This window comes from Phyllostomus hastatus, unplaced genomic scaffold (genome assembly GCF_019186645.2).
Source record: "Phyllostomus hastatus isolate PE091 unplaced genomic scaffold, TTU_PhHast_1.1 phas_contig_36, whole genome shotgun sequence".
NCBI lineage: Eukaryota > Metazoa > Chordata > Mammalia > Chiroptera > Phyllostomidae > Phyllostomus > Phyllostomus hastatus.
In genome coordinates this window covers 1,280,498-1,304,514 of record NW_025333862.1, presented here as the reverse complement: position 1 = coordinate 1,304,514, position 24,017 = coordinate 1,280,498, and the positions used below count along the sequence as shown (strand labels likewise).

The window sequence follows — 24,017 nt, the reverse complement described above, 5'->3', positions numbered from 1 at the left end:
AAAAGACTTACAGAAACTGAAAGTGAAGGGTTTGAAACAAATTTTCCAACCAAATGGACAGGAAAAAAGAGCTGGGGTAGCAATACTCATATCAGACAAAACAGACTTTAAAAAAAAGGGGCCATAAAGAGAGACCCAGCTTTTTCACAACGGGTTTGCCGCCAGAATACAGGTGTCCAGAAAACCACCAGTAAATCAAAGCCAAAATGGGAAAGGAAAAAACTTACATCAACATTGTGGTTATTGGACATGTAGATTCCGGCAAGTCTACCACTACTGGCCATCTGATCTACAAATGTGGTGGGACTGACAAAAGAACCATCAAAAAATTTGAGAAGGAGGCTGCAGAGATGGGAAGGGGCTCCTTCAAGTATGCCTAGGTCTTGGATAAACGGAAAGCTAAACATGAGCGAGGTATCACCATTGATATCTCCCTGTGGAAATTTGAAACCAGCAAATATTATGTGACCATCATTTGCCCCAGGACACAGAGACTTAATCAAGAACATGATTACAGGGACATCTCAGGATGACTGTAGTGCTCTGATTGTTGCTGCTGGTGTTGGTGAGTTTGAAGCAGGTATCTCCAAGAATGGGCAGACCCGTGAGCATGCCCTTCTGGCTTACACACTGGTGTGAAACGGCTGATTGCTGGTGTTAACAAAATGGATTCCACTGAGCTGCCCTACAGCCAGAAGAGATATGAGGAAATTGTTAAAGAAGTCAGCACCTACATTAAGAAGATTGGCTACAACCCGGACACAATAGCATTTGTGCCAGTTTCTGGTTGGAAAGGCGACAACATGCTGGAACCAAGTGCTAATATGCCTTGGTTCAAGGGATAGAAAGTCACCCAGAAAGATGGCAGTGCCAGTGGAACCACATTGCTTGAAGCTCTGGATTGCATCCTGCCACCAACTTGTCCAACTGAGAAGCCCCTGTGTCTGCCTCTCCAGGATGTCTACAAAATTGGTGGCATTGGTACTGTCCTTGTGGGCCGAGTGGAAACTGGTGTTCTCAAACCTGGCATGGTGGTCACCTTTGCTCCAGTCAATGTTACAACTGAAGTAAAGTCTTTTGAAATGCACCATGAAGCTTTGAGTGAAGCTCTTCCTGGGGACAATGTGGGCTTCAATGTCAAGAATGTGTCTGTCAAAGATGTTCATCATGGCAATGTGGCTGGTGACAGCAAAAATGACCCACCAATGGAAGCTGCTGGCTTCACAGCTCAGGTGATTATCCTCAACCATCCAGGCCAAATCAGTGCTGAATATGCACCTGTTCTGGATTGTCACACAGCTCATATTGCTTGCAAATTTGCTGAGCTAAAGGAAAAGATTGATCGTCACTCTGGGAAAAAGCTGGAAGATGGCCCAAAGTTTTTGAAATCTGGTGATGCTGCTATTGTTGATATGGTTCCTGGCAAGCCCATGTATGTTGAGAGCTTCTCAGACTATCCTCCTCTGAGCTGCTTTGCTGTTCATGATGTGAGGCAGACAGTTGCTGTTGGTGTCATCAAAGCAGGGGACAAGAAGGTGGCTGGAGCTGGCAAAGTCACCAAGTCTGCCCAGAAAGCTCAGAAGGCTAAATGAATATTACCCCCAATACCTGCCACCCCAGTCTTAATCAGTGGTGGAAGAACGGTCTCAGAACTGTTTGTCTCAATTGGCCACTTAAGTTTAATAGTAAAGGACTGGTTAATGATTACAATGCATTGTAAAACCTTCAGAAGGAAAGGAGAATGTTTTGTGGACCATTAGGGTTTTTTTGTGTGTGTGGCAGTTTTTAAGTTATTAGTTTTTAAAATCATTACTTTTTAATGAAAACAACTTGACCAAAATCGGTCACAGAATTTTGAGACCCATTAAAACAAAGTTTAATGAGAAACCTGTGTATTCTTACGGTCAACACTGTAACTTTCTTTTTATGTTATTTAGGTTAAAAGTATTCCATAACTTATTTCTGGTGTTATATTTGCTGATGATTCAGAATTGGATAAATCTGTTAGGATTTTTCTTTCTTTCCTGGGTGGGGACTTTTTCACCTTGTCCTAAGGGGAGGAATCTGTTTATGTAGTAAAAGCTGTGGGAGGGGCTCTGGTGCAACACTAAATAGGTTAGGACCGATAAAGTAACTGTTTATGTGTAAGCTAGTTTATAAAGGCCAAATTCTGGTATATTAAGTCCACGTGTGTTTCATATAAAAGTTTTGTAGTTAACATCGAGTAAATTTTGTTAATGACAAATCAAGTTTCCATTTTTACTGAAATGTGAATTCACATTTACAAATGATGGGCTAGTTTAAAGAACTTAAAATGAGGCTTAAATAGTATTGAACACTATCTTGCTATAGTTAATTGTATCTAGAGTCTAGGAAAAATAAATGATACTGGAAGTTGAAAAAAAGAGAGAGAGAGAGAGACCCAGAAGGTCAGTTCATAAAACTCAAGGGAAGAATCCACAAAGAAGACATAAACATAAATGATGCAGACACCGGGTCGTGGGGTCTGCTACACTGTGGATTTGGCATGAGGTATTCACAAGAGCTACCAAGTCCTGTGGAGAAAAATGGATGGCATGGCTTTTCTCTCAACAAGAGAAAAAAACTTGTCCCTTGCCTTGACTGGCCTTTATTTCTTTTCTGGGCACATTACATGATGGTCCCCATTTACTATGCACAAGTTCATTTTAGGTGGTTACCTTTTACAGAAAACAAAGGAGACAATGCTGCCAATCATATCACAGAAGAAGGATATTTCCAAATGCAAAGGGAAAAGTGGTTGAACTGGTTATACTCATTCTTGGAAGGTTTACCATCGGTTTTAAGAAGTTACAGTAACCACTTGCTGTCTCAATTCAGGGTGATGGAGTTTTAGCAAAAGCAAGTATCATAGCAGTCTAGGTACAATGAAGGCCTGATTCCCCATAGGACAACCTATCCATGGGCATGGGTCCTGTCTGGGCCCACACCACACAGAACGGTCTCCTACAGTAAATATATATGCCCCCAAAATAGGAGCATCAAAATACATAAAAAAATCTGGGAGGACTTCAAGAAAGATATTGATAGTGACACAATTATAGTAGGAAATTTTAATACACCATTGTCAAACATGGACAGATCTTTCAAACAAAATATCTACAAAGATATTGTGGGATTAAACAATGCCCTAGATAAAATGGACTTAACTGATATATAGAGAGCCCTTCATCCAAAAGAAGCTAAATACACATTCTTTTCAAATGCACATGGCTCATTTTCAAAGATGGACCATATGATAGGACACAAATCAAGCCTCAACAAATTATAGAAAGTTGAAATCATATCAAGCATTTTTTCTGACCACAAGGGGCTGAGGCTAGAAACCAACCCCAAGGAAAAAAACCCCAAACACTCAAAATCATGGAGATTGAATAACGTGCTACTAAACAATGAATGGGTGGAGAAAGAAATTAGGGAAGAAATCAAAAAGTTTCTGGAAACAAATGAAAATGAACTCACAATAACCCAAAACTTATGGGACACAGCCAAGGCAGTACTGAGAGGGAAGTTCATAGCGATACAGGCCTACCAAGAAAAGATAGAAACATTTCAAATAAACAGCCTAACCCTATGACTACAAGAACTTGAGGAACAACAAAAAAGACAGCCCAGAAAAAAATAGAAAGAAGGAAAAAGGCAAGATCAGAGCAGAATTAAATGACATAGAGACTAAAAGCACAATTTTAAGGATCAGTAAATCCAGGAGCTTGTTCTTTGAAAAAATAAACAATATTGACAAGCCTTTAAGCAGGCTCATCAAGAAAAAAAGAGAGAGGACCTCAAAAAGCACATCCAGAAATGAAAGAGGAGAGATTACAACTGATACCACAGATATACAAAAGATTGTAAGAAATTACTATGAAGAACTGTATGCCAAGAAATTTGAAAATCTAGGTGAAATTGACAAATTTCTAGAAAAACATAAACTTCCAAAACTCAAAGAAGAAGAAGCAGAAAGCCTGAACAGACCAATAAGAGCAGATGAAATTGAAGAAGTAATCAAAAAACTCCCAGCACACAAAATCCCTGGACCAGATGATTTCACAGGAGAATTCTATAAATCATTTAAGAAAGTTGTAACACCTATCCTTTTCAGACAGTTCCAAAAATCCAAAATGATAGAAGGCTCCAAACTCTTCTTATCAAGCCAGCATCATGCTACTCCCAAAACACTCAAACAATGGGAAGACAAAACATATAAACAGATAAAGAAAACAGATAAAGATACAACAAAGAAAGAAAACTTCAGATCAATATCTCTGATGAACATAGACGCTAAAATCCTCACCAAAATATAGGCAAACCACATCCAACAATACATTAAAAAGATCATACACCATGACCAAGTGGGATTCATCCCAGGGATTCAAGGATGGTACAATATTCACAAATCAATAAATGCAATATATGACATAAACTAAAACAAAGATAAAAATCAAATGATCATATCAATAGATGTGGAAAAAGCTCTGGATAAGGTACAGAACTCATTTATGATAAAAAACACTCAAGTAGGAATAGAGGGAGTATTCCACAACATAATCAAGGGCACATATGAGAGACCTACACCCAACATCATACTCAATGGAAAAAACTAAAATATTTTCTACCCACTAAGATCAGGAATAAGACAAGGTTGTCCACATTCCCTACTTATTTTTAACATAGTATTAGAGGTTTTAGCCACAGCCATCAGACAAGAAAAGGAAATAAAAGACATCTAAATTGGAAAGGAGGAAACAAAACTGTCATTGTTGGCCGATGGCATGATAGTGTATATAGAAAATCCTATAGGCTCCACCAAAAAAACCTGCTTGACCTAATAAATAAATTTGGCAAAAAAGCAGATTACAAAGTCAATATTCAGGAATCAAAGGCATTTTTGTATACCAACAACAAAACAGCAGAAGCAGAAATCAAGTAAAAAATCCCATTTGATATAGCAACAAGAAAAGTAAAATACCTAGGAATAAACCTAACCCAGGAGGTAAAAGCCTGTACTCAGAAAACTACACAACACTGAAGAAAGAAATCAAGGAAGACACAAACAAATGGAAACATATTGTATTCATGCATCAGAAGAATTGACATCATCAAAATGTCCATACTACCCAAAGCAATTTACAGATTCAATGCAATACCTATTAAAGTACCAATGGCATATTTCACAGGTATAGAACAAACACTTTAAAAATTTATATGGAACCATAAAAGAAAAACAGACTAAATTTTGAGAAAGAAGAGCAAAGTAGGAGGGATCACAATACCTGATACCAAACTATTACAAGGCCACTGTAATCAAAAACAGCCTGGTAATGGCATAAAAACAAGCACATAGACCAATGGAACAGAACAGAGATCCCAGAAATAAATCCAAGTCTCTATGGTCAATTAATATTCAACAAGGGGGGCAGCAACATAAAATGGAGTAAAAAGAGCCTCTTCAACAAATGGTGTTGGGAGAGCTGGACAGCCACATGCAAAAAAAAATGAAACTTGATCATCAACTTACACAATACACAAAAATAAATTCAAGGTGGATAAAAGATTTAAATATAAGCTGTGGCACCATTAAAGTCCTAGAAGAGAACATAGGCAGGAAAATCTCAGATATTTCACGCAGCAACATTTTCATTGATATGTCCCCTAGCACAAGGGACATAAAAAAAAAGAATAAACAAATGGTGTCTCATCAAAATAAAAAGAAAACAGCTGCATGACTAAAAAAATAGTATTAAAATTAAAATAGAACCAAGTATATGGGAAAACATACTTGCAAATGATACCTCAGACAATGGTTTAATCTCCAAAACATATAAAGAACGCACACCACTCCACTCTAAGAACACAAACAACCCAATTAAAAAATGGGCAAAGGACTCGAACAGACACTTCTCCAAGGAGGACATACAGAGGATCCAGAGACACATGGAAAGATGCCCAGCATTGGTAGCTATCAGAGAGATTTAAATTAAAACCACAATGAGATACCACTTCTCACCAGTCAAAATGGCCATCATAAACAAAGCAACAAACAACATGTGTTGGACAGGTTGTGGAGAAAAGGGAACCCTAGTACACTGTTGGTGGGATTGCAGACTGGTACAACCACTGTGGAAAACACTATGGAATTTCCTCAGAAAGCTGAAAATGGAGCTGCCTTCTAACCCAGAAATTCCACTGCTTAGATTATTTCCTAAGAACCCTGAAACACCAATTTAAAAGAAAATATGCAAACTCTGGCATAGCACAGTGGATTGTGCATGGGTTGTGAACCAAAGCATCACAGGTTCGATTCCCAGTCAGGGCACATACCTGGGTTGCAGGCCATGGCCCCCAGCAACCTCACATTGATGTTTCTCTCTTTCTTTCTCCCTCCCTTCCCTCTCTAAAAATAAATAAATACGATCTAAAAAAATAAAAAAAAAATAAAAGAACATATGTACACCAATGTTCAAAGCAGCACAATTTACAATAGCCAAGTGTTGGAAGCAACCTAAGTGCCCATCAGTAAATGAATGGATCAAAAAACCCTGGTATATTTACACAATGGAATTCTATGCAGCAGAAAGAAAGAGCTCCTACCCTTTGGGACAGCATGGATAGAACTGGAGAGCATTATGCTAAGCAAAATAAGCCAGGTGGTGAAAGTCAAATATCATATGATGTCACCTTTAACTGGTACCTAATCAACAAAACAAAGAAGCAAGCAAAATGTAACCAAAGACACTGAAATGAAAAACCGGTTGACAGTGACCACAGTGGAGAGGAGAGGAAATTTCAGTGGAAAAAGGGGAAGGGTTTGCAGAAACAAGTGTAAAGGACACATGGACAAAAATGGGGGCAAGGGTGGAAACAGGAGCAAGGTGGGGAGGGCTGGGGATGGGCTGGCATGGGATTGAAAGACAGAAAACTGTACTTGAACAACAATTAAAATAAATAAACAAAAAAGAAAAATGGAGAGATTACCCACGTAAATAAAATTGGATTAAAAGAGTAGAAGTAACATTGAAACCACAGAAATTACTAAGAACAACTATATACCAAGAAATTGGACAACATGGGCAAAAATGGATAAATTTCTAGAAATATATAATCTTCCAAAACTGAATCAGGGAAGAGCAGAAAACCTGAATAAACCTGAATAGACTGATAACAACTAGCAAAATTGAAATATTAATTAAATATCTCTGTGGACACAAAAGCCTTGGACCAGATGACTCCATGGGAAAATTTTACCATCCACTCAAAGAACTAACACCTATCCTTCTCAAATTATTCCAAAATATTGAAGATTAGGAAATACTTTCAAACTTGTTTCATGAGGCCAGTATTGTCCTAATTTCAAAATCAAAGACACAATAAAGAAAAAAAATTACAGGAAGTATCTCTGATGGACATAGATGCTAAAATCCTCACAAAGTATTAGCATACTGGACCAGCAATACATTGAAAAGATCATACACAATGTTCAACTGGGATTTATTTCAGAGTTGCAAGGATGTTACAATATTCACAAATCAATAAATGTGATACATCACATAAGCAAAATGAGACTAAATCACATGATTGTATTAATAGATACAGAAAAAGCATTTTCCAAAGTCTAGCACTAATTGATGATAAAAAACATGCAGCAAAATGTGAGTAGAGTGAATATACCTCAACATAATAAAGGTCATATATGAAAAACCTACAGCCAGCATCGTGCTCAGTAGGAAAAACCTAAAAATCTTTCTTTTAAGATGAGGAACAAGACAAGTGTGTCCACTTTCACCACTCTTACTCAACATATTACTGAAAATCCTACCCATAGTGATTATACAAGAAGAAATAAAGAGAATCAAAATTGATAAAAGGAAACAAAAATGTTATAATTCACAGATGACAGGATAGTGTACATAGAACACCCTAAAGCCCACTGAAAACAATTGTACCAAATAAGTGAATTTGGCAAAATAGTGAGATACAAAGTTACTATTCACAAACCAGAGGCGTTCTGTACACCAACAATGAGAAACTAAAAAAAATATACCATTTACTATAGCAACAACTAAAAGAATAAAGTACCTAGGAATAAATTTAAACAAGGAGAAAATAGACTTGTACATGAAACACTGTAGAACAGTGAAGAAATAAATTGAGGAAGATACAAAAGGGAGCACATACCATTTTCATAGATTAGAAGAATTAACATTAAAAATCCAAAAGCAGGTAGGATCAAGGGTGGGAAGTTGGGGTGCCTGGGGTGGGGGAGTGGTAGGGTAAAATGGAGACAACTGTACCTGAAAAACAGTCAAAAAATGTGAAAAAAATTACTATCCATACTACTAAAGTATGAATGACTTTAGGTCCATACTACCTAAGTCATCTGTAGTTTCAAAACATTCCCATTGAAATGCCAATGACATACTCCAAAAATTTATATGAAAACAAAAAAAGACCCTGAATAGCTTCAGCAATCTAATGAGAGAAGAACTAAATTGGAGGGATCACAATATCTGATATCAAACTGTCTCACAAGGTCACTGTAATTAAAACAGTTTGGTATTTCTTTTCTAGGGCAAAGGAATTGAAGGAATAAACAAACAAATGGGACTATATAAAATTAAAAACCTGTATTGCTTTAAAAGTCATCAAAATGGAAAGAGTGTACCTATTTACCAATGATACATCAATTATTAAATCTCCAAAATATATAAATAACTCATACAACTTAACACCATGAGGACAAACAATCCAATTAAAAAACAGGCAAAGGGCCTGAGCAGATATTTTTCCAAGGAGGAAATGCTGATGGCCCACAAACGTGAAAAAATGCTCAGAATTACTGGCAAACAGAGAGAAGTAAATTAAAACCACAATGAGATATCACCTCACACCTGCCAAAATGACTATCATAAATCAATAACAAAAAGTGCAGGTGAGGGTGTGGAGAAAAGGGAACTTAATACACTGCTGGTGGGAATGCAGACTAGTGCAGTCACTGTGGAAAACAGCATAGAATTTTCTAAAAAAAAATTAAGAATAAAAGTTCCTTTGACTGAGATATTCCATTAACAGGAATACACATTAGGCATCCTGAAACACCAACACAAGACAATTTATGCATCTCTTTGTTTATACCAATACTATTTACAATAGCCAAGAGTTAGAGACAACCAAAGTGCCAATTACTAGTGAGTGGGCAAAAAATTGTGGTACTTTTACACTATGAAATGCTACACAGCAGAAAAGGAAAGGAATCTCTTCATTTTGCAATTGCACGGACAGAACTGGAGACTATTATGCTAAATGAAATAAGCCAGTTGGTAAAAGACAAATATCATATAATCTGACTTATAAGGGGAATCTAATGAACAAAATAAACTAATGAGCAAAACAAGTCCTGAGACATAGAATCATGGAATAGACTGACAGCTTTTAAGAGGTGAAGAAGGAGGTAGGGACTGATTGAAAGAAAGTGAAGATGTTCATCAAAGTACATATATGAAGGACCCATAGACAATGGTTAATTGTGTGGGGATTGACAATGGAAGTGGGTGTTGGGATGGGTGGAAGGGGGAGAAAAGACATAATTGAGAAACTTGTAATAGCATAATAATAAAACATTTCTTAAAATAAAAATAATAATACTTGACTAGGTAAATTTTTAGAAGTTTTAGTCTTTCTTGGCCAAAAGCTCCCTTTATAGTACTATTCAACCTGAAATCTATCATAAATATCGCCTTTATCCTTATGAAATTGTCACCAAATTCCCTATAAACTTGGATGAAGGGCATACAAATCAATTTTACTAAAAGGAGATATTCTACATTATTACCAAAATCTCACTAATGAGCTCATAGTGACTGATAAATTAGTAACATTCATTTTAGAGTGTGCTCCCAGGAGATGAAGACTTCAGAGACCACAATTTACAAGATTTTTGAGCTTTGGAGAATATATTACCATATTGCTGTGTAGAGTGTGTATCCAAGTTTTTGTGCACATTATACATAGGTTTGATATTCCCCATGTTATGTAATCATTATGCCCATTTATAATGCACATTGTATTTTTCCCTCAAAAATTTGGGCAAATAAGTGTACATTATACATGGCAAAATATGGGTAATTAAAGACTATCTCTAACACTGTTGAAAGTGACCTTACCAGATGCTTAACCACAAATGGATATTTACTCCTGTCCCTGAAACTTACTTTCACTTGTAGTGGAAATCAAAAACTTTTGCAGAACGAGAAGCTGCAAACATCTGAGATAGACAGAATTTCAAGACATTAGCAAGACCTATATACTTATAAATTAATGTTGAACTTGATTCCTTTGATTGTATTTACATGCTTGCTAATATTAATAATACTTATGTTTGCTCTTCAGGCTTTTTACAAACCTTGTCTATAAAAACAAATTATTAGTAATCACTGAAGGTATATAAGATAAATTTTACAGTATCAATAATACTCATTTTTATTGATTTTCAAGTACATTTGTCTCCATTTTCACCAGCCAGGCTCCCCGTCCCACCCATCCCTGCATGCCACCCTTGAATCTACCTCATTTGGCTTTGTCCATGTGTCCTTTATATATGTTCCTTAATGGTCCTTCCCCTGTTTTCCCCTGTTATTCTTCTCCCCCCACTTCTCTGGATACTGTCAGTTTCTTCTTTATTTCAATGTCTCTGGTTGTATTCTGCTTGCTTGTTTTGTTGATTAGGTTTCAGTTAAAAGTGAGATCATATGATACTTCTCTTTCACTTCCTGGCTTATTTCACTTAGCATAATGCTTTCCAATTCCATTCATGCTGTTGCAAAGACTAGGAGCTACTTCTTCCTTTCTGCTGCATAGTATTCCATTGTGTAAATGCACCACAGTTTTATGATACACTCATTTACTAATGGGCACTTAGGCTGCTTCCAGCACTTGACTACTGTAAATTGCGCTGCTATGAACATTGGCATACATAGATTCTTTTGAATTTGTGTTTCAGGGCTCTTAGGATATAATCCCAGCAGTGGAATTGCTGGGTAAAAGGCAGATCCATTTTTAGTTTTCTGAGAAAATTCCATAGTGTTTTCCACAGTGGCTGCACCAGTCTACATCTACCAACAGTTCACTAGGGTTCCCTTTTCTCCACATCCTCCCCAACACTTGTTTGTTGATTTGTTTATGATGACCATCCTCAACAGCATGAAGTGGTAATTTATTGCGGTTTTAATTTGAATCTTTCTGATGGCTAGTGATGCAAGCATCTTTCCATATATCTCTGGGTCCTCTGTATATCCTCTTTGGAGAAGTGTCTATTGAAGTCCTTTGCCCAGTTTTTAATTGGGTTGTTTATCTTCCTGGAGTGGAGTCATGTGATTTTTTAATATATTTTGCAGATCAAACCATTATTGGAGTTATCATTTGCAAGTATGTTTTCCCATAGTTGGTTCTCTTTTCATTTTAATACTATTTTCTTTAGCTGTGCAGAAGCTTTTTATTTTGAGGAGGTACCATTTGTTTATTCTTTCTTTTATGTCCCTTACTTTAGGGGATATATTTGTTAAAATACTGCCACATAGGATATCTGATATTTTCCTGCAATTGGAGCTATAACTTTTAAGTTTTAGCTCCAGAACTATGTTCTCCTCCAGGGCATTTGTGGTGTCACAACTTTTATCCCCCTTGAATTTATTTTTGTGCACGGTGTAAGTTGGTGATCAAGTTTCATTTCCTTGCATGTGGTTGTCCTGATTTCCCAACGTTTGTTGAAGAGGCTATTTTTACTCTATTTTATGCTTCTGCCCACTTTGTTTAATTCTCTTTTTATGATTCTTTTGAAATTCAGAAGAAATGCTATTGCAAAAGGAAAAAGGACATGTATATGTTTAAGAGAAGTAAAAAGAAGTAGTTTGACCTAATAAGTTAATTTCTAAAGGAGTAAAAAAACACACTAAGGAAAAAAATGAAAGTTGTATAAAGTTAGTGGAAAAGAAATATTGAGAAAAAGTTTTACATATAAACATTAGTATCTAATTATAGGAATGTGCTTACCCTAAAACCTAACAAAGACTACTAAATATATTAATTGAGATGGAAGCTGAAGTGGCTATTAAAAATGTGTACTTTTATAAACTCTGCTGAGACACAAAATTTTACTTATAAAACCCTTATTGTCTTTCTGGCCTCTGGAATTATACATGGTAATTATCATTTACAGCACTGTATTCTTACAGCATCGTAATTTTACAGCCTTTGCCTCAATTAAAACTTAAAGTTATAGTTCCAATTGCACAAATATTAGAAATAAGATTAATAAGAGAACTTGAGGGCTTCCAAAGGGAAGTAAATGGGCCATAGTAAATAAAATCCAACTTCATGGTTAGATTAAGCAAACTAAAATGGTGTATTGTATGCCCTCAAACTATAATATTATGCTAGATGCAAAATATAGAAAGTGAGACAGACAACAAAACTTGAATTATGACAGTTTATAGATTGGAAATAATCCAGAGTCCTTTTTATAATGATGGCTGATAGGGCCTTAGTGCCTCCCATTTACCTGCTTTTCACTTTTGAGAAAAAATTTGACCTTGATTTCTATCCAAGTTTATAGTCTTGCCTATTTCCAATGGCCCATAATTCAGCAAGACAAATGCTGACAATAGGACTTCCTAGAAATAAGCTGTCCTAACACTGTAAAACCACAACATAGAACATAAGTTTTGGTCATTAATGCATCCTTCCAGATAATATACGAGCAAAAGGTGAAAGTGTGTTCAAAAAAGAGGTCACATACTAAACCTGAAAAGCTCAGGGGTGGCTTGTGTGTTGGACTTACCAACTCAGAGACAGAAAGTAACCACATAGCTTGTTCTGAAATTAAACTTTCTAACTAAAAGTGTTCACGGTAGGTAGTCATGTCTTACAGCAGCATTTTTTCCTTGCAAAAGTCTGTGTTTGCCTTAACTTAGTCCGTCTCTTGTCTTTTTGCATCTAGAATAACGTATCTTATAATATACTTTTGAAATAACAAAGTGATTGCCCAGACCCTCAAAGCACAACAATTGCACAAGATGGGAAACCAAATCCCCTCATTGTTACTGGGATTATGTTAACTGTTGACTGTTAACTATCCTGTACCCATCTGTGTAAAAGATGTATGTGTCTATTCATTTTACTTGTTATCTAATCCCAGAGATTTCCCCATTTTGCTTCCTCCCACCTTCCTAATGAATCATCAATGAATTTTGTGTAAGTCCCTAAGGTTGTCCCCTTTGATTCTGATGCTTTAAACTGCCATTTTTTAAATCACTTGAAAAGCCACTGAGATTTATTTAAATTTAATCTTTATTGTATTTTTTTTCCTTTACCATTTAGTGCCCCCCATCCCTAGCAATTACCACACCATTGTCCTTGTCTATGAGCACTTTTTTCCAGATTTTACTTCCCAGAATCTTTTGTCAGTTTGGCTCAAACAAACTCATAAGCATTTTTACAGGTTTGGGCATTTCTTATGTTGACACTCCCTGTTTTCTCATAGGAATTTTATGGTTTCAGTCTAACATTTAAGTCTAATCCATTTTGAGTTTAGTCTTCCGGATGGTGTATGAAAGTGGTCTAGTTTTATTTTTTGCACATATCTGTACAATTTTTCCAACATGATTTGTTGTATAGACTGTCTTTATCCCATTGTATATTATTGCCTACTTTGTTAAGTATTAATCGGCCGTAAAGGAGTGGATTTATTTCCAGATTATCTGTTCTATTCCATTGATCTATATGTCTGATTTTATGCCACTACCATGCTGTTTTGATTACTATGGCCTTGTAGTATAGCTTACCAGAGAGCTTGATTCCTCTATCTTTGTTTTTCTTTGTCAAGATTGTTCTTACTATGTTGGGTATTTTTTGGTTCCATATAATTTTTTAAAATATTTGCTCTAGTTCTGAGAAACATGCCATTGGTATCTTGGTTAAGAATTATTTTGAATCTATAATTTTTGATAGTGTAAACATTTTGATGATGTTAATTATTTCTATCCATAAACATGGTATATGTTTCTACTTATTTGTATATTTTTCTATTTATTTATTTAATTTACTTTTGTATTATATTTTTTTCATTGCCATTTAACCCCTTTAGCCCTCCTAGCCCCCTATAATCCCCACATTATTTTCCATGTCCATGAGTCCTTTTACCTTTTTGTTTGATCCCTTTACCTCCTAAATACCCCTGCCCCATAGCTGTCATCCTTCTCTCTATGAGTCTATCTCTATTGTGCTTGTTAGTTTAGTTTGTTCATTAGATTCCACATATGAGTGAAATCATTTTGTATTTGTCTTTTCCTGACTGGCTTATTTCACTTGACATAATGTGCTCCAGGTTCATTCATGTTGTTGCAAAAGATACCACCCCCCCTTTTTCCTTTTTTATGGCCAAGTTGTATTTCATTGTGTAATATACCACAGTTGTTTTATCCAATTATCTATTATTCAACACTTGGGCTACCTATACTTTTCAAATTTGTGTTTCAGGTTTATTGAAATATATTCTCAGAACTGTGATAGCTGGGTCAAAACACAGTTTTATTTTAATTTTTTGAGGAAATTTTATACTGCTTTCTACAGTGGCTGTACCAGTCTTCACTCTCACCAACAGAGTACAAGAGTTCTCTACTCTTCACATCCTTGTCAACACTTATAGTTTGTTCATTTATTAATGATAGCCATTCTGACAAATGTGAGGTGATATTTCATTGTGACTTTAATTTGTATCTGTCTGATGAGCAGTGACATTGAGCATTTTTTCATATGTCTATTGGCCATCTGTATTGCTCTTTGGAGAAGTGGCTATTAAAGTCCTTTGACCATTTTTAATTGGGTTGTTTGTGTTCCTGGTGTTGTGTTGTATATGTTTTTGAAATATATTTAGGAACCCCAGGTCAGATGTATCATTGGTAAATACATATCGAGTTGGCTCCTATTTAGTATGTTCACTTTTCATATTGTTAATTGTTTCTTTTGCTGTGTAGAAGTGTTCTACTTTGATATAGTCCCATTTGTTTCTATTTTCCTTTGTTCCCCTCACCTTAGGAGATGTATTGGCAAAAATATTACTATATAAGATATCTGTGATTTTACTGCTTATGTTTTCTTCTGGTATTTTTATGGTTTTACCACTTACATTTACATCTTTTTTATTGTGAGTTTACTTTTTTGTGCGATATAAGTTGGTAGCCTAGATTCTTCTTTCTTGCAAGTAACTGCAAGTTTCCCAACACCATTTTTAAAAAGAATAAAACTGTCTTTCTTTCATCGTATGCTCTTACTTCTTTTGTCAAATATTAATTGGCCATAAAGGTGTGAGTTTATTTCTGTGCTCTGTGTTCTATTCCAATGATCTATATGCCTGTTCTTATGCCAGTACAAGGCTTTTTATTATTAAAATGGCTTTATAATATGGTTTGATGTGTGTATTGTAATACTTCCACCTTTGTTCTTTCTCAAGATTTCTAAGGTTATTTGGGGTCTTTTGTTGTTCCATATACATTTTTGGAATATTTGTTCTAGATTTATAAAACATGCCATTAATATTTTAGTAGGAATTATGTTGCATGCATGGAATTTTTGTATAGTATGGACATTTTATGGATGTTAATTTTTAAAATCCTTGAACAGAGCATATACTTCCATTTAGTTTTATCTTCCTCAAATTATTTCTTCAATAGCTTATCATTTTCAGAGTAGAGTACTTTTTCCTCCTTGATTAAATGCATTCCTTAGTATTTTATTTTTTTATGCAATAAACAAGATTGTGTTCCTAGGTTGTTTTTTTGTGATAGTTTGTTATTTGTGTATAAAAATGCCAACAATTTCTGAGTATGAATATTGTATCCTACTACATTCTTGAATTTAATCATTAAATCTTGTAGTTTTTGGTGGAGCCTTTATGGTTTTCTATGAATAATGTTATGTCATCGGCAAATAATGACAGATTTAATTATTCTTTTCCAATTTAGATGACTTTTTAAAATGTTTAATTTTATTTATTTATTTATTTAATGGTTGTTCAAGTACAGTTGTCTCCATTTCCACCCTACGACACACACCCTATTCATCCCTGCCTGCCACCCTTGAACCTACCCCCTTTGGCTTTGTCCATGTGTCTTTTACACATGTTCCTTGATGGACCTTCCACTATTATCCTTCTCCCCCTTCCTCTCTTGTAACTATCAGTTTGTTCTTTATTTCAATGTCTCGTTGTATTTTGCTTGCTAGTTTGTTTTGTTGATTAGGTTTCACTTATAGGTGAGAGCATATGGTATTTCTTTATTTCTTTTTCTTTTCTGATTGCTGTGGCTAGTATTTCCAGTACTATATTGAGTAAGAGTGGCAAAAGCAGATATACCTGTCCTGTTTCAGATCTTAGAAAAAACACTTTTAAGTTTTGCCCATTCAGTGTGATTCTGGTTGTGTGTTCGTTATATATGGCCTTTTTGTGGAGATATGATCTAGCTATTTACACTTTGCTGATAGCTGTTATCATGAATGAGTTCTGAATTTTATAAAATACTTTTTTGCCTATATTAATATGATCACATGATTATCTTTCTTTTTTATTTGATGTGTTACATTTATTGATTTGCAAATATTTTATCAACCTTGCTTTTCTGGAATATATATTACTGATCTTGGTGTATAACTTTTTTCAATATGTTGCTGGATCTGCCTATGAATATATTGTTGACAATTTTAGCATCCATATTAATCAGCAATATTTGCCTATACTTTTTTAATATGTAGTGTCTTTATCTGATTTTGTATTCAGGATTATTTTGGCCCTGTAACACAAGTTTGGAAGCTTTCCATTCTCTTGAATTTTTTAGAATAGTTTGAGAAGGATAGATCCTTTTTCTTGAATATATGAAAAAATTTGCCTGTGAAGCCATCCAGTCCAGGACTTTTGTTTGTTGGGAGACTTTTTAATTACTGTTTCAATTTCTTTTGTTGTAGTCTGTCGATTCAGGTTCTCTGACTTTTCCTGATTCAATTTGGGAAAATTATATATTTCCAGAAATTTATCTATTTCATCCAGGTCATTTAACTTGTTGACATATAGTTTATAGCACCTACTTACAATTTATTTTTGTATTTCTGTGGTATCAGTTGTTACTTCTCTCCTTTCATATCTGATTTTATTTACTTGGATCCTATTTCTTTTTTATGAAAATGGTTAAATGTTTATTAAATTTGTGTATGTTTTCAAAAAATCAGCTCTTGATTGCATTGATCTTTGTATTTTATTTTTTAGTTTTTATACCATTTATTTACACTCTAATCTTTATTATTTTCTTTCTTCAACTCGACTTTGTTGTTTTACTTCTACTTTTTTTTAGGTGTAGGATTAGACTTTTTATTTGAGATTTTGTTTTTGCTTTTTGAGATAGGCCTGCCATGCTCTGAAATTCCCTCTCAGGACTGCTTCTGCTCTGTTTCACAGATTTTAAATTTTTGATTTTTTCATTTTCATTTGTTTTCAGGTAATTTTTTATTTCACTCATGATATTATTACCAATTTATTGTTTTTTTATTTTTTTAATTTTTAATTATTTTTAAAGATTTTTTAAAAAGATTTTTATTTATTTATTTTTAGAGAGGGAAGGGAGGGAGAAAGAGAGAGAGAGAAACATCAATGTGTGGCTGCTGGGGGCCATGACCTGCAACCCAGGCATGTGCCTTGACTGGGAATCGAACCTGCGATGCTTTGGTTTGCAGCCCACGCTCAATCCACTGAGCTACACCAGCCAGGTCCCAATTTATTGTTAATAACATTTTATTTAGATTCCATGTGTTTTAATGTTCTTCAATTTTTATGTCTGTATTTATTTATTTTTAATTTTTACCCGAGGATATGTTAATTGATTTTTTGGAGAGATAAAGAGATAAATGGGGTGGGAGAAGAGAGAGAGAGAGAGAGAGAGAGAGAGAGAGACATCACTATGATAGCGAAACATCAATGGTATGCCTCCCATATTCACCCTGATTGGGGATCAAACCCATAGCTGAGGTACGTGCCCAGATAAAGCACTGAACCTGCAACCTTTTAGTGTATGACACCATGTTTCAACCAACTGAGCCACCTGGCAATGGCTTAATTTTTTATTGTACTTGATTTCAAGATTTATGCAATTGCAGTCAGAAAAGATGCTTGATGTGATTTCAATCTTCTTGAACTTGTTATAACTTATCTAACATGTTTTATCTTTCAGAATGTCCCATATGCACTTGAGAAGAATGTATATTCTGCTCTTTGGGGATAAATGTTCTGTAAATATTAATTATATTCATCTGTTGCAGTATGTTGTTTAAGGTTGCTATTGCCTTGTTAATTTTTAAAATATTTTATTGTTTATGCTTCTATTTCCCAATATTTCCCTCTTTGCCTGCTTTTACCCTGTCCCTTCTGTCAAGCAATCCTGATACCATAGTCCATGTTCATGGGTCATGTATTTGGGTCATGTCCAAATAAAAAATCTAATCCTACATAGTCCATGTCCATGGGTGATAGCTTATCACTTTGCCTTCTTTATTCCATCTCCTCCTCATCCCTCTCACAGCTGTCAGTCTGTTCCATGTATGTACACCTCTGTTTCTATTTTGTTCACTAGATTCTACATATAGGTGACTTCTTATGGTATTTTTTAAATGACTGGCTTATTTCACTTAGCATAAGATTCTCCAGGTTTATCTATGCTGTCCCCAAAGGTGAGAATTCTTTCTTTTCTACTGCTGTGTAGTATTCCATTTGGTCAATGTACCACAACATTTTTATCCATTCATCTACTAATGGGCAGTGAGGCTGTTTTCAGATCTTAGCTATTGTACATAATTCTTCTACAAAAATAGGGGTGCATATATATATTTTTTTTAATTTTTGGATTCCCAGAATGTATTTTGAGAAGTTGAATTACTGGGTCTAAGGACACTTTCATTCTTAAATTTTTTATTGTTGACACTATTACAGGTACACTCCATTTTACCTCTTTAACTCTCCTTCACCAAGCCACTGCACCCCCCAACCCCTGGCCTTCACCATATAGTTTTCTATGTTCACGGGCTTTGCAAATATGTTCTTTGGCTATCCTTTTCCAGTTCTACCCCAACCACTACCCTTTGAGGTTTATTAGTCTGTTTCATGTGACATTGATAATTTTTTTAAAGATTTTATTTATTTATTTTTATAGAGGGAAAGGAGGGAGAAAGAGAGAGAGAGAGAAACATCAATGTGTAGTTGCTGGGGGCCATGGCCTGCAACCCAGATATGTGGCCTGACTGGGAATCAAACCTGCAACACTTTGGTTCACAGCCCGCGCTCAATCCACTGAGCTACGCCAGCCAGGGCTTTTTTTTAAAAAAATATTTATTTATTTATATTTATTTTTTAGACAGGGAAGGGAGGGAGAAAGAGAGAGAGAGAGAAACCTCAATGTGGAGTTGCTGGGGGCCGTGGCCTGCAACCCAGGCATGTTCCCTGGCTGAGAATCGAACCTGCGACACTTTGGTTTGCAGCCTGCGCTCAATCTACTGAGCTACGCCAGCCAGGGCTTACATTGATCATTTTTTCACATCTGTCGGCCATCTGTACATCCTCTTTGGAGAAGTGTCTATTCAAGTACCTTACCCATTTTTTAGCTGGACTGTTTGCCTTCCTAGTGTTAAGTTATAGAAGTTCTTTATATATTTTGGAAACTAATACCTTATCAGCTGTATATTTGGGAAATATGTTCTCCTATACAGTGAGCTCCCTTTTTATTTTGTTGATTTATTTTCCTGTGCAGCTTTTAGTTTGATGTAGTTCCATTAGTTTGTTTTTCTTTTATTTTCCATTTTTAATTTTCTGAGGAAATGTCATACAGTTTTCCACAGTAAATACAGGAGTCTGCATTCCCACTAACAGTATACTAGGGTTCCTTTTCTCCACATCCTCACCAGCACTTGTTTGTTAATGTATTGATGATAGCCATTTTGGCAGGTGTGAAATGATATATCTTTGTGGTTTTTATATGCATTTCTTTGATAGTTTGTGATTTTGAGCTTTTTAAAATATGTTTAAGGGTCATCTGTATCCAATTTTTAAATCAAATTGTTTATCTTCCTGTGGTTATGCAGTATACATTTTTAAATCTATTTTAGAAATGAAACCTTTATCAGATATATGATCAGCTAATATGGTGCCCCATATAGTGGGTTTCACTTTCAGTTTGATAATTTTTTTTGCTGTTAATAAGATGTTTAATTTGATGTAGTTCCATTGGTTTATTATTTTATTTTGTTACCCTTGTAGATGTGTTGGCAAAAAATACCACTGTGTGAGATGTCTGAGATTTTACTGACTATGTTTTGTTCTAGGATTTATTTATCTAGTAGTTTTTGGTGAAATATTTAGTGTTCTGTTTATACAATGTCATATAATTTGCTAGAAATGATAGTTTTACTTCTTTCTTTCAAATTTGGGTGCTTTTTTATTTCTTCTGTGTCTGATTGCTGTGGATAGGACTTCTCATACTATGTTGAATAAAAGTTGTGAAAGTGAACATCCCTGTCTTTTTCTTGATTATAAAGAGAACATTTTTAATTTTTGTCTCTTGAGTATGATGTTCACTGTAGGCTTTTCAATATGAATTTATGTTAAAGTATGATTCCCCTATTTTTACTTTGTTAAGAGTTTTTATCATAAATGGGTCCTGGACCTTATCAAATGCTTATTCTGCATCTAATGATATGATGATATAATATTTATCTTTCACTTTATTATTATGATGTTTCACATTATTAATTTTCAAATACTGTACCAACCATTCAAACCCAGGATAAATCCCACTTGATCACAGTGTATGATCTTTCTAATATACTGCTGGATCCAGTTAACTAACATTTTGTTTAGGATTTTAGTATCTAATGTTCATTAAGGATATTGGCATATAATATTCTCTTGTTGTATGTATATGTCATTTTGGAACTAGAATAATACTGGCCTCATATAAAGAGCTTAGAAATCTTCCCTCACCTTGAATCTTTTTAGAATAGTTTTAAAAAGATAGGTTCTAGTTCTTTTTTGAATGATTAATATAATTAGCTTGTGAAGTCATCTTTCCATGACTCTTATTTGCTGTTAGTAGTTGTTTACTTCTTTAGTTTCTTTAGCTGTTATCAGTTCTGTTAGTATTTCTGATTCTTCCTGTTCAATTTGGAAACATTGAATGTTTTTAGAAATGTATGTATTATACCAAGGTTGTTCAGTTTCTTGGAATATATTTGCTCATTGCATTTTTTTACATTCCTTTCTCTTTCTATAATATCAGTTGTTATTTTCCTCTCTAATTTGTTTCCTTAAAATAGAACTGTAGTTTTATTTGTCATAATATTTTAATATTGAAGAAAATCTTGAGATATTTAATTCAAGCAGTGTATGATACAGAGCAATATATATATTTATTTTTTATTGTTGTTCTATTACAGTTGTCCCAAAATTTACTCATTTTGTTCTTCCCTATCCCAACAATCCTGTGCTTTCACCGTTATTTCCCACCATGTTTTCCATGTCAATTGGTCATTTATACTTGTGTTTTAACTAGGTTCTTCCCCTTCTTTCTTCCACTATCCAATCCCACCCCCTCTAGTCCCTGACAGTTTATTCCTTGTTTTAATGCCTCTGGTTCTACTTTTCTGGTTTATTTATTTTGTTCATTAATTACTACTATAAGTGAGATCATATGGTATTTGTCTTTCACCACCTGGCTTACTTCACTTAGCATAAATCTTTCCAATTCTATCCATGCTGTTGTGATTGGTAGGAGGTCCTGCTCTCTTTCTGATGCATAGTATTCCATTGTGTAAACACACCATGTTTACACAACATGGTAAATGTTGTGTAACATTTTTTTTGATCCATTCATTTACTGATGGGCACTTAGGCTGTTTCCAGCAATTGATTATTGTAAATTGTGCTGTTATGAACATTGGGGTGCATAGGTTCTTTTGAATTGGTGTTTTGGAATTCTTAGGATATAATTCCAATAGTAGAAATGCAGGGTCAAAAGGCAGTTCTATTTATAATTTTTTGAGGGAATTCCATACTGTGTTCCACAGTGGCTGCACCAGTCTACATTCCAACCAATCATGTATGATTCCCTTTTCTCCACAACCTTGCCAGCACTTGTTTGTTGATTTGCCTATGATTGCCAGTCTGACCAGTGTGCAGTGGTATCTCACTCTGGTTTTAATTCACATCTCTCTGATGGCTACTGATGCTGAGCATCCTTTCATATGTCTCACAGCTCTCTGTATGTCTTCCTTGGAGAAGCATTTGTTCAGGTCCTTTGCCCATTTATAAATTGGATTGTTTATCTTCCTGGTGTGGAGTCATGTGAGTTCTTTATATATTTTGGAGATCAAACTCTTGTTTGAGGTATCATTGGCAAATACTTTTTTCCCATACAGTTGGTTCCCTTTTCATTCTGCTGATTTTTTCTTTAGCCATGCAGAAGTTTTTTAAATTGATACAGTCCAATTTGTTTATTCTTCCCTTTATTTCCCTTGATCTAAAGAATGTTATCAGTGAAAATATTGCTATGTAAGTTATCTGAAATTTTATTGCTTATTTTTCCTCTAGAACTTTTATTGCGTTTTGGCTTATGTTTCAGTTTTGAATCCATTTACATTTTATTCTGTTGCATGGTGTAAGTTGGTGGCCTACTTTCATTTTTTTTTTTTTTTGGCATGTACCATTCCAGATCTCCCAGCACCATTTGTTAGAGGCTATTTTTACTCCATGTTATGTTTCTGCCCACTTTATCAAATATTAACTTACTGTAGAGACATGGGTTTATTTCTGGACTCTCTATTCAGTTCCATTGATCTATGTGTCTTTTCTGATGCCAGTACCAGACTGTTTTGATTACAATGGTCTGGTAGTATAGTTTGAAATCAAGTATTGTGATCTCTCATAAGTTGTACTTGTTTCTGAAGATTGCTGTAGATATTCAATGTCATTTTTTGTTCAATATATACTTTTGAAATACTTGTGATATATTTGTGAAATATGCCATTGGTATTTTAATAGAGATTGCATTGAATATATAGAATGCTTTGTGTAGTACAATCATTTCAACAATGTTGATTCTTCCAATTCAGAAACATGGTGTATGTTTCTTTTTGCTAGTATCTTCTTTAATTTCTTTCTTCAGTGTTCTGTAGTTTACTGAATACAGGTCTTTTGCTTCCTTAGTTAACTTTATTTCTAGCTACTTTATTTTTCTTGTTGTTATAGGAAATGGTATTTTTCCCTATATTTGATATTTCCATGTTGGTATACAAAATTGCCTTCAGTTTCTGAATCCTGCCAATTTTCAAAATTCACTAATTAGATTGAGTAGTTTTTGGTACAGACTATAGGATTTCTATATACACTATGACGTTATTGGTAAATAATGAGTTTTACTTCCTCCTTTCCAATTTAGTTGCCTTTTACTTCTTTTTCTTGTCTGATTGCTGTGGTTCAAAGTTCCAGTACTATGTTGGATAAAAGTGGTGAAAGCAGACATCCTTGTCTTTTTCCTAATCTTAGGGGGAAACTTTTAGTTTTGCTCATTGAATATTATGTTGTATGCAGGTTTCTTGTATATGAACTTTATAATGTTGAATTATGCTCCCTTTATTCCCACTTTAATGAGTGTTTTTACCAAATTTGGTGCTGTACTTTATCAAATGTATTTTAAACAGCTATTGACATGATAATGTGCTTTTTGTCTTTCATTTTGTTTATATGGTATGTTACATTTACAGATTTGCAAAAATTATACATTCCTTGCATCTCAAGGATTAATCCCCCTTGATCATGGTGTATGATCTTTTTAATGTATTGTTGAATCTAGTTAAATAATACTTTAGTATTACTTTAGTAATACTTTAGTTCAAGATTTTAGTAT

The 24,017-nt window shown here is 34.7% G+C and overlaps 1 pseudogene; it reads left to right on the top strand.

The window, feature by feature from the left end:
* Nucleotides 1-206: 206 nt before the first annotated feature.
* On the top strand, nt 207-1,887 carry LOC123820634 (annotated as a pseudogene).
* Nucleotides 1,888-24,017: the final 22,130 nt, after the last annotated feature.